At 37.4% G+C, this 12311-nt stretch overlaps 1 protein-coding gene across 1 annotated transcript in view; it reads left to right on the top strand.

The window, feature by feature from the left end:
- GRIN3A (glutamate ionotropic receptor NMDA type subunit 3A) overlaps window positions 1-12311 on the top strand; it is a 157749-nt gene that overhangs the window by 20847 nt on the left and 124591 nt on the right. The gene's annotated exons all lie outside the window — the stretch shown is intronic.

Genomic DNA, 12311 nt, shown 5'->3' with positions numbered 1-12311 from the left:
TGTTATTTTTCTTACAAATAAAAGACAAATTGGCAAGGCATAAAATTTTTTCCCAAACAAATTCAGTTTAATATCACTTTCTTGTCTTTGAGCATTTAATGTAGCAGAAATGAGAAACCCACGATACTTATATTTATCCCTTTGAAGTTTACTTTTTTCTTTTCTTTCTTCCTAAATGCTTGACATTTTTTATTAAAACATTTAACAGATGTGCCTAAGTACAGTTCATTTTTATTGAGTTTGCCAAGAATGAGGTGAGTCCATCAAGCTGAGTTTTTTTAAACAAAATTTTCTTCAGCCATGTCTTTGATTAGTTCTTCTTTACTATGCACACCATAATTCTTAAATTTATCTCCCATATTTAGGTGATCAAACAGTTTATATCAAAACCAGGACAATTTTGAAAGTGAAAAGGGGAGTGGTTAATAATTACACAGGACAGAAGACAGAAAACAGGAATTGTATAAGTACATACAGAGACACAACCACCCTAGCCATCTTTCCTCATTATTTTGTTCTCTAACCTGAAAGATTTTCTAAATTTGTCTTCCAGATCCCTAATTCAATACTTTGCAATATTTATGCCTTTTATGCTTCCAAAGCATATTTGATATCTATTATTGAATTTTCAGTTCTCCTGTTTCTTTCCATGTAACGCTCTTCTTTTCCACTCCATCCTATTCTTGTTCATCTCATCATGTTCTCCTCGTGTGAATTATTCATATTTCATAAAAGTCATGTTATTTTGTTTATTGTTTGAATGCCATGGTCTTTGTGTGTTTTTTCTAATTTTCTTTTGGCTTCTAAAATAAATCATTTTCTGAATGCCTTTTCTTTTCTTTGCTTGTCCTACAGCACTTGTATAGGGCCCATGTTGTTTTGGTTTTATTATGGGTGGGTGGAGGAGTTCTTATTCTAGAACAATAAGAAATCTATCTAAACCCTCTGTTTACCAACAAAGGGGCTGTTTAGATTGCTAATTGCCTTACTTTGAATTCACTTATGTTCTCGCTGCATCCCCTTCTAATAAATACAGCTGGACAGGAAGTGGCTGTGCACAGCGCCTCAGCCAAGTCCCCGTCTTTAGCTATTGCCGCGTGTGTGGTGTTACTCTGCTGTACCGAGCTGGGATCTGCTTCTCCCCTGCAGTGTTGCTTCCTGATAATATGGACCAGTAGCTCTTAATCAGTTCCTCAACCTAGGTAGCCTTTTCAAAATATACACCTAGGCCCATCCTAGACATCCTGGCTCAAAATCTTAGGAGATGCAGGCTTGTGTATTTAAAAGATTTCCCAGGGATTTCTGATGTGCCCACTTGGCTGAGAATCACTGATCTGAACCAAAACTTGAATACACTGATCTCTACTGAATGAAGTACATGAAAAAAAACAAAAAACTGCTATTGGTTTGCATGTCTACTGGGGTGATTTCTGATTCTGCTACCTTCTATGATGTTTTTCGTGTGAGAATTAAACCTCTCCCATATACACACCCCTTGGAGATGCAGTTTTTATCTACATTTAGGAATAAAAATACTAATCAGAGGAGTGAAGTGATTGAATGTTATTCTGACTACTTCAAAAAGCAGAACTCATGCAATAGAGGTGCCGTGATGAGTCTTCTAATTGAACTAAGGGGCAGAAGGAGAGAGAGGATAGCCCTAGGAGTGAAGAGCCAGAGGGCCCAGATTGACGGAGTTCAAATCCCATCTCTGCCACTTACTAGCTAAATGCTACTAGGTAAATCACTTACCTTCTCATGCCTTAGTTTCTTTATCTGTAAGACACAAATAATAGGATCTATTTCATTGAGCTTTAAGGACAATTAAATGAAATAACTTATAGAAAGTGTTTTTTTTTAATGCCTGATATATATTACATAGTCAAAAAATATTAGCTACTTTTAGTTTCAGACACAAACAATAAGAAATCTATCTAAACCCTCTGTTTACCAACAAAGGGGCTGTTTAGATTGCTAATTGCCTTACTTTGAATTCACTTATGTTCTCGCTGCATCCCCTTCTAATAAATACAGCTGGACAGGAAGTGGCTGTGCACAGCGCCTCAGCCAAGTCCCCGTCTTTAGCTATTGCCGCGTGTGTGGTGTTACTCTGCTGTACCGAGCTGGGATCTGCTTCTCCCCTGCAGTGTTGCTTCCTGATAATATGGACCAGTAGCTCTTAATCAGTTCCTCAACCTAGGTAGCCTTTTCAAAATATACACCTAGGCCCATCCTAGACATCCTGGCTCAAAATCTTAGGAGATGCAGGCTTGTGTATTTAAAAGATTTCCCAGGGATTTCTGATGTGCCCACTTGGCTGAGAATCACTGATCTGAACCAAAACTTGAATACACTGATCTCTACTGAATGAAGTACATGAAAAAAAAAAACAAAAAACTGCTATTGGTTTGCATGTCTACTGGGGTGATTTCTGATTCTGCTACCTTCTATGATGTTTTTCGTGTGAGAATTAAACCTCTCCCATATACACACCCCTTGGAGATGCAGTTTTTATCTACATTTAGGAATAAAAATACTAATCAGAGGAGTGAAGTGATTGAATGTTATTCTGACTACTTCAAAAAGCAGAACTCATGCAATAGAGGTGCCGTGATGAGTCTTCTAATTGAACTAAGGGGCAGAAGGAGAGAGAGGATAGCCCTAGGAGTGAAGAGCCAGAGGGCCCAGATTGACGGAGTTCAAATCCCATCTCTGCCACTTACTAGCTAAATGCTACTAGGTAAATCACTTACCTTCTCATGCCTTAGTTTCTTTATCTGTAAGACACAAATAATAGGATCTATTTCATTGAGCTTTAAGGACAATTAAATGAAATAACTTATAGAAAGTGTTTTTTTTTAATGCCTGATATATATTACATAGTCAAAAAATATTAGCTACTTTTAGTTTCAGACACAAACAATAAGAAATCTATCTAAACCCTCTGTTTACCAACAAAGGGGCTGTTTAGATTGCTAATTGCCTTACTTTGAATTCACTTATGTTCTCGCTGCATCCCCTTCTAATAAATACAGCTGGACAGGAAGTGGCTGTGCACAGCGCCTCAGCCAAGTCCCCGTCTTTAGCTATTGCCGCGTGTGTGGTGTTACTCTGCTGTACCGAGCTGGGATCTGCTTCTCCCCTGCAGTGTTGCTTCCTGATAATATGGACCAGTAGCTCTTAATCAGTTCCTCAACCTAGGTAGCCTTTTCAAAATATACACCTAGGCCCATCCTAGACATCCTGGCTCAAAATCTTAGGAGATGCAGGCTTGTGTATTTAAAAGATTTCCCAGGGATTTCTGATGTGCCCACTTGGCTGAGAATCACTGATCTGAACCAAAACTTGAATACACTGATCTCTACTGAATGAAGTACATGAAAAAAAACAAAAAACTGCTATTGGTTTGCATGTCTACTGGGGTGATTTCTGATTCTGCTACCTTCTATGATGTTTTTCGTGTGAGAATTAAACCTCTCCCATATACACACCCCTTGGAGATGCAGTTTTTATCTACATTTAGGAATAAAAATACTAATCAGAGGAGTGAAGTGATTGAATGTTATTCTGACTACTTCAAAAAGCAGAACTCATGCAATAGAGGTGCCGTGATGAGTCTTCTAATTGAACTAAGGGGCAGAAGGAGAGAGAGGATAGCCCTAGGAGTGAAGAGCCAGAGGGCCCAGATTGACGGAGTTCAAATCCCATCTCTGCCACTTACTAGCTAAATGCTACTAGGTAAATCACTTACCTTCTCATGCCTTAGTTTCTTTATCTGTAAGACACAAATAATAGGATCTATTTCATTGAGCTTTAAGGACAATTAAATGAAATAACTTATAGAAAGTGTTTTTTTTTTAATGCCTGATATATATTACATAGTCAAAAAATATTAGCTACTTTTAGTTTCAGACACAATGATCAACTTCATATATTTTTTCTGATTCCACCAGCTTGCAGTTTGTGCAATATCCTTCCATTCCAGTAGTAAGTTGATTGTAAATATAAGTTTTTTTAGAGTTGTGAGCTTTCATATTTTTATGTCTCGTTTGATACTTTAGTGGAAAGTTGTAGAATGGTGCATCAGATCAGTTCCTGAGTTTTATTGGAATGTGATGGGTAAGCCCTGGAATGGTGATGCATCACTGTAATTTCAGCCTGAACAGGCAATCAGTCATTTCATTTCTCTCCTTGCCTTCATGCTGTTTCCTACTGGTTGCCTTGTCTGCCTCATCTCTTGTTCCACCTTGTACCTTGACTTCAAAGTGGTAACTGGTTTGCAACATGCAAGTACTGGATGAGCTGGTGAAGTCCAGGAAGCGAGTAGTTCTGTGTTGCTCAAAAATCCCTTAAGGGTGATAATCACTACGAGGAAAGTTTAGCTCAAAACCAAGATTTTTCTAAGCTGTCCATTGGATTCAATAAACTGTCAGATATTGAATGTATCAGTGAATGCCACTCAGGAAATAGAAACCACACCAGTTATTTCAGGAGAGAAAATGTAATATAATGAATAATTAAGTACAAAGTTGTTAGACAACTGGAAGGGTTATAAGAAAAATGTATGGTGTGAAGATGGCAAATCCTGGAAGCAGTTACCACCCCTGGAACTGAGGGTCAATGGGAAGAGGCTCGAATATTAACACTTAGGAGCTTAGAGAAAAAGCTCAGATATTTGAGAAAAGAGAGCACTGTTCAGCTGGCGATGGTGTCTCTGAGCTCCAAGGAGGACCTAAAGGGCTCAGATCCAAACCTCTATCTATCAGGAGAAAGTGGTTCTGCAATTGCAGGATTTAGCTGTTTTCCTGGAAAGGAACCACTGAAGGGATGAAGAAGCATCGCTGGGGCGATGCTTAAAGGAACCTCAAATAAAAAATCCACAGGGCACAAACAGAAAGCAGGAGGGAGGAAGCAGGTCCCATCGCTTCCTTCCGCTTTGCAGTCTCCCCCCTAGTGGCCTCCACTGACGAAGCCCACCAGGATCCCCCTTGTGGTTTGTAGACTACTAGCTCCAGCATCCCAAAGCAGAAGAGCAAGGTGGGTTTCGAGTTGAGAGACAATAGCCATATCTGATACTCAGAGTATAAGAAAAACAGTAGTAATGATTGCTGGCATTCACTGAACAGTTACTGTGCACTAGGCATCATGCATTATCACATTTAATTCTTATTCAAGCTCCTCTCATAGCTAATATTTTTATCCTCATATTATTATGAAAAGGTTAGAGGTTACTTGCTTAAGGACACTCAACTACTAGGAGGCACAACCAGGAATCAAGTTTAGTCTTTGTATTTCCAAAGCCTCTACACAGCCCCACCTCCTATAGCAGATGGCATTGGTGCTATGGTTTCTTCTAATTCTTAGATGCATTTATGAGTACTTAATGTTTGATTTTGTTTTATTACCAATGAGATTATTATTTCACAACACTTGATTTAGTATGTTAGGCATGTATGCCTAACTGCTAAGAGCTGTGGAGACTGGGCAATTTTCCAGTTCATCTGAGCTAAACAGATAGTTGATTCAGACACTACGAAACTTAGAAAAAAATATATTAATGTGAATTATTTGCTTTGGCCATCTACTTTGTTTTTCAGATTGCCTGGAACAATGCCTGGTTGCCAATTGACTTTATGCCACATAACATCACTGTAATTGTTTGGCAAAATTCCTCCCTTGGGTATCTCATCACCAGAGGTTGACTGTCCTCAGTAGCCTCTTTATTAGGAAAGACTTGGACTTGTAAAATTTTGCCATAAATAGAACAGGGTTGAAATTGGAAAGTATCATCCTACTGCAGATCTCTAGACTAGAAATCTCTGTTTAGATCATAAATTATTGCTCTTAAGAATAGATTCGGGGCATTAATCATTGCCAAACCTTAATGTACCCACTGATTTCTGCAAAAGATTACCAAAATTTGCACATATTTTGACATGCTCCATGTAACAGTAAATGCATTTTGTCTTAATTTGTATTTATGCTTGAGACTCAAAAAAAAAAAAAAAAAAAAAAAAAAAACAATTCTCTGACAGAAAATTTTGTTGGAATACACAATCACTTTCATCATTCACAATTTTTATGATAGTTGAGACCTAGATCATTAATAATCTTAACTCCTTAGTTTCCATTCACCCTCCCAACTCTGCCCAGCCTCACAATTATCACTTACTTATATATACTAAACCAGTTTTTTTAAAAGACTGGACTGATATTGCCCATCCATAAAATCTAATCTCTTTGTAGTTCCTTCTTCCAGCCTCCCAAGTTATTGGGATTCACTCAGAGTTCTCTGAAACAGAATATTGACATGAAAAGCAATTTAAAAGAATAATGGTAAAAGAGACACCCTGTATATAGAGTAAGTTTAAATTTGGGATATTTATACAACACTTTTTAAAGGCCCTTTACATCTTCATATTATAGATATGATAGATTATTAAAGTACCATTCCTACATTGTCTAACAGACTCTTTCATAACTAAAAGAGGAATAAGTACAATAAGAAGTTGCAATAGTGTTTCATTTCCTTTATGTCTTGGGTATAGGGCATGAGCCTTTTTTTAATAAAAGCAATAACTCATTTGATGAGGATGTTACAATTGACAAAGTAATTTTAGTTCACATAGCCTCAGACACACATAACAATCTACAACAACTCTAGGAGGAAAGTATTACTCCCCCAAATTACAAATGAAGTTATAAAGAAACTGAGCCTCAGGTAGACTGTTTTACTGAGCAACTATTGAAATGAAATTTTCTGATTTTTAGTCAAGTCCTCTGTTACCTAAATCATTGCAGGTTCATAAATTCTTCTGAGAGCTTAGTGAATGTGTGAGCTGCTGTGGCACCAACATCAGAACCTAAAGGTTCTGACTCCTCTCTTAAGACTTTAATCACCAGGTTCTGCTGCCTCAACAAAACCAGGGTTAGTCTACCAGAGACCCCAGCAGCAGAAAGTTGTACTCTGTATCAATAAATGATATATTCTTTAAAGATCCCTTTAGATTACCCTTTGGCATCTGAAAATGTTATCATCATCTAAAGCTGTTGAGGTGAATAAATAATGAATCTTGTTTTTTTTCTGGAAAAGATTGTTAGAATTTTCTGAAATGTATTTGACCTTGAATACAATTAACATATTTACCATTAGCTTCACTTACTCTCATCTAGCCTCTAGAAGTCTTAAGCAACTCATCTTCCTAAGAAAAAATTGGTTTCAAATGAGAAAAAAAATACTAATTGCAGCCCAGAATATGGCTGAGGAAATATGAACATGTGCTGAAAAAGTGAATACATTGCCAAGGGTCATGGGAGTATTTTGAAATGGCCTGAGTGTTATGATCATTTTGAATCCTTTTCAGAGGTTTTTTAAAACATTTACAGCAGTGAAAAATTTAATGTTGAGCTTTCTACTATTATGTAAGATTCATAAAATATATTCTATATTCATGTTGTGAATTTACAGCAAAATTTTTTTATGTGAGCCCACAAAGTTACTTTGAGTACTTTTAATAAACATCTGGGAGACTTTAGTGGAGACCATATAATTTTGGAACTAGAGGCTCACTCATCTGGTATAAAAATGCCAGGCTAGCCTTAGAAATACATAAGAGAAATCATTATTCCATTATTCCTGAAGATTTATGCCTTGAACAGATAATAAATTTAATTCTGTATCTCTAAAACAATATGACTTATTCATTATTAATTATAATTATATAAATAGAACCTTATCATTCCAGGTATCATATAGACAATTCCTAGGTCACATTAATACCTATCTATGACCTTGAGCTCACTGTGATGGCTAGGGGGGCTAAGCCACAGTACCCCATCTCTCCTTTCATGTAGAACATTGTACGCCCACTGTGGCTTAGTAATATTGTCACATAGTTCCCTAGTGCCAATAGAACAAAATATGCTTCAATTGGCCTATATATAAAGCGATCACAAAAATCACATCCTGTTTGAAACAATATTAAAAAGGCATATGATGCTAGTCTCTCTACCATTGGACAACCCATTTCCCATAATAATATTAAATCCCTGAAGTCATAAAATTCAATTAGCTATTCAAGTCCTAAAATGAGATTGCCTTCACCACTTAACAATCTATTTATTGACTGCTATTAGCATGCAATCACTGACGACATGGCCTCAGGACCCTTTATAATAAAAAATATTTTATTCTCATCAGCTAACTCATTTTAGACTCTTCATCCAAGTAGTAGAATGTCCCATTCTCTTTTTATTTAAATCTGTTACATATTCAGCACCTCTAATGACTGCCCCCGCCCATTTTTTGCATTGAGGAACTCCCTCTTGTCCTTCCTGATAATCAGCAAGGTACAACTGGTTACCATTAAGGGGAAAGTCTTGCCAAAGAACTATCAAAAGAAAAGTGCGAGCAACTTATGGCTTTGTTCTCCTTTCCACTGTCCTCCTCATCAGAAACAGTAAACATGAAGAAGGGTAGGACATTATCCTTCCCCAGAAGCTTCACGCATTCCAAGGGGGAAGGAAAAGTTCACTATCTCCTAATTTCAAATCATTAGGGTAGGCAGTTAGTCACAGTTAGGGATGAAAACTATTGCCTTGGTATTACCTTAAAACTATATGCATGTTATGTAGTGCTAGAAACGTTTCCTTAAACTAGAGAGATAAGTATAGTAGTGATTAGTTTACTTCTTAATTAGATGACTCTCATCTATATCTATTACATATTTCTGGTGGCTGCCAATATGGGATATTTTCAAAGCATGTAGAGAAGGTATCACCAGGGCAACCAAAAGGGAGGTCTTCTTGATTGTGTCAAAGATATGCAGGACCAGATAATAAACAAGCCATAACGTGGAGCAGTCAAATGGATGTATATAGGATTTGGGTTTGAATTTTATCATTCTATCTTATCAGACATAAACAGTTATTCATGATAATAATTAAGCTAGCCAGTGTGTGCCCAGTTCAGGTCATTAATGATTACCATGGACAAAGAACTGAAGACATTTCTGCTGATATAGCTACAACCCTGGGGCTATTTGTGGACCATTGTGCATAATGCTACACTCCATAAGACAAAACATACTGCTGGGAAATTCTGCACTGCATTTTTAATATACTATTTCCACAGCTGACATTTCAACATCATGATTGTTTACTCTCCTGGGAAATGCTGGCATCTTTGGCAAGTTTCAGTGGCTGTTGAATAATTGCCTTTGGTATGTCTCTTGTTTCTCATTTGCTGATTTAGTCTCCCACCTCATCACAAGTCTGTGATTTCTTTTCTGAAATCTGTGAGTTTCATCTGCAAGTTAAAAAAAAATAAAAAATAAACAAAGGAGATCAATCCTTTTGGACTTGGTCATTTGGCAATACATTCATTCTCCTTCTTTCTCTTGGTTTCCCTTGTGTGCAGTGTTTTATATTTCTAGATAAGAACTTGGGTGAAGAATGAAATCTGTGACCAAGGAACAAACTGGAGCTTCCAAGTCTCTCTGGGAACTAGATGAATGGTTGCTTCAAAGGACCCCATGATGACCTTTATCAGCATGTTCTCATGCTTTGGTGCTTTGCCCCATGGGCAAGGAGAAATGTTTTCCTAATAATGTCGTAAACTAAATGTTATAACATCATTTATTCCAGTGCCCTGATTATATAATCTGATATTCTTAAATACTTCCTCTGCAAACTATAGCTTTATCTCCAAGGGCTAGAATGGGTCACAAAAGAATGGAAGTTAATAGCGTTCACTTCTTAGGGCTATTATTGAAGGTGTCATATTCATCCTGGTTTCATATTTATCCTGAGACATACCATGGCCACCCAGAGAGTTTTTTATGTGCATTGACCCATATATATTTGTTCTGACTCTGCATTATGTTAAACAATAGCAGAAATTGATTATACTCACATTGTAGGAAGTGGAAAGGTCAGAAAAAGGAATTAACTACCAAATGGTCAGTGAGGAGCATCTGTATTCCTTTGAAAAGAAGTATTAGGTGGGGCATGACGGGGTTGGAGGGAACAAAATATGAATTAATTAAATCCTTCCCATCTCAGTTTTAATACCTCTTTTCTAAGAAAATCTTCCCTAATTCCCCACACTACGTCACTCTGGAATGTACTTACTCTCTTTATACTTTTTACCTTAGGTTCATAGGACTATCATTACATGTATGAACTCACTTGAAATGATACTTACCTCTCACTTTTTTAAAACAAGTCTAATGAGAAGTTAGAATGTAGTAATTAAAAATATGTCTCTTAAGTCTGATTTTGAATCCCATTTTGGTTTCTTACCAGTTACGTGACCTTCCTCTGTAAAATGGGATGTTCGTAATTCCTACAACATAGAGGGTTGCTGTAAGGATTAAATGAGTTAATAGTTATAAAACACTTAAGACACTGCCTAGCACACTTATTATTTTATTTTATTTTATTAGTATATACCTCTCCCTTGAGACTCTTAAGTTCTATGAAGACAGGTGACATGTTTGTTTTGTTCCCTCCCATCACATTCTCAATATATGTTAGTGTCCAGCACCTCATAGCATTTCAAAAAATATTTTCTGAATGAAATATATTGCCTAGGAACATAAATTAGTTACTCTGAAAGTGAATGTGACCTCAAGCACCAAAGGATTAAATTGGGCCTCTCTGTAACATTGCAGTAAGTCATTGAGTGAACTAACTAGCCCTATTCTGTAAAAATATACTATATGAGAATAGTCTAGGAAGCATAATTTGAAATACTGTTATCCAATTTTGCAGTAAAAATGTGTGTCACAATGAGTAATTTTATAATAACCAAACTATCTTATTGTTTTTAGACAATAGCCAAAGCTGTAAATTGTTTAATATAATGATAATGGTTTCTAATGCTCAGTAAATACAGTCACTTGCCATTATTGTGCTCCTTTTAAAGGAAGCCCTTTGCTTTTCATCTAAATTGTTTAAACAGGAGAGAGAGCTAGAGATAGGGCCACAAAGGAGGTAAATGTTTAGATAAAGAAATTTTAGGACCCAGGTAGGTCAAGATCAAGACAGAGATGAAGGTGCAAGTGGCCAAAGAAGTACCCAACAGGCTTGGATGGAGCCAGAGATGGCAAAGAAAGACAGGTTTCTATAGGTTGACCACCACAAAATAATTGTTGGATAGGTCTTATCAGTCAAAAAATGAGCTTTTGAAGTTTTCAGTAGAAAGATAAATTTTAATATGTGGTCGAGGGGCATCCCGAGTCTGTGAGTCAGTCAGAAAACAAACACTGTCAAACATTCATCTAGACCCTGAGGATATACTTAGAATCAACTCTCTGGGCCCTCTAGAAACTTGTTAAGTATTGAGAAAATATTCAGCGAACAAGTAAGATACTTTTCCTATGGATCAATGCTCTGAAGAAGATAAAATTGTTCTATGAAGAAAATGATGGATTTCATGGTGGGTGATGCAGTGGAGGAGGCCGCTAATGTTCAGTGGAAAGCCCAGAAACCTGAGCTGAGACCTGAACGGTGAGAGAAAACCAGTCACCTGGGAAGAGCATTCCCATTTTGCATGAGGGAGAAGGGGCAGCAAGCACAAGGCTGGAGCATAATGGCTCTGAGACCACGCAGCTGGAGTAAGTGAGCAGGGCCAGGTCACTGAGGGCGTAGGATCCAGAGCTTACATTTTACTTTCATTGCAGTGGGAAGCTATTCCAGTGTTTTATGCAAAGGGATGGTGTGGATTTAGATTTCTTAAAAGATTACTCTGATTGCTTTGTGTGGAGGCAGGGAGACTCATGAGGGGCTGTCACATTAAGTCCAGGTGACAGATGGAGGCTCACTCTAGAGGCAGTGAGATGATGAAAGTGATTGAGTTCGGACACATTTCAGAATGAATGGGACTTACGAAAGGATTAATGAGTGATGTGAAGGGGAAAAAAAGGGTTAAAAGCTGATGTCTTCATCTTTGGTCTGAGCAGTTGATGTGCATGATGGTCCAATCATAGTGACTCGGGGATGGCTTTAAGGGAAGTGGATTTGGCAGGCGTATCTGCAGCTGGGGGGCGGGGGGGGGGGGTAGGAGGAAAGAACACAGTGAATCTCTTGGGACTTGTTACGTTTCAGATGCCTAACAGAAATCCAAAAGGAAATCAAGAAGACAGTTGAATTTCTAAGGTCTAGGTTAGAAAATAAAGGGTACAGGCAGTATTTAAATTTAGTATGCTGGAATGTAGATAAGAAAAGGAGAGGCGAGGACAGAGGCCTGGGGTACCTCAAATTTAGAAAATGATACTTTGAGAAGAAGCCACTGGTGAGATAGGAAGAAT

The sequence above is a fragment of the Furipterus horrens genome, unplaced genomic scaffold (genome assembly GCF_987537825.1).
Source record: "Furipterus horrens unplaced genomic scaffold, mFurHor1.1.pri manual_scaffold_4, whole genome shotgun sequence".
Classification (NCBI taxonomy): domain Eukaryota; kingdom Metazoa; phylum Chordata; class Mammalia; order Chiroptera; family Furipteridae; genus Furipterus; species Furipterus horrens.
The sequence above is the reverse complement of the archived record's forward strand: the minus strand, read 5'-3'. Positions and strand labels throughout refer to the sequence as shown.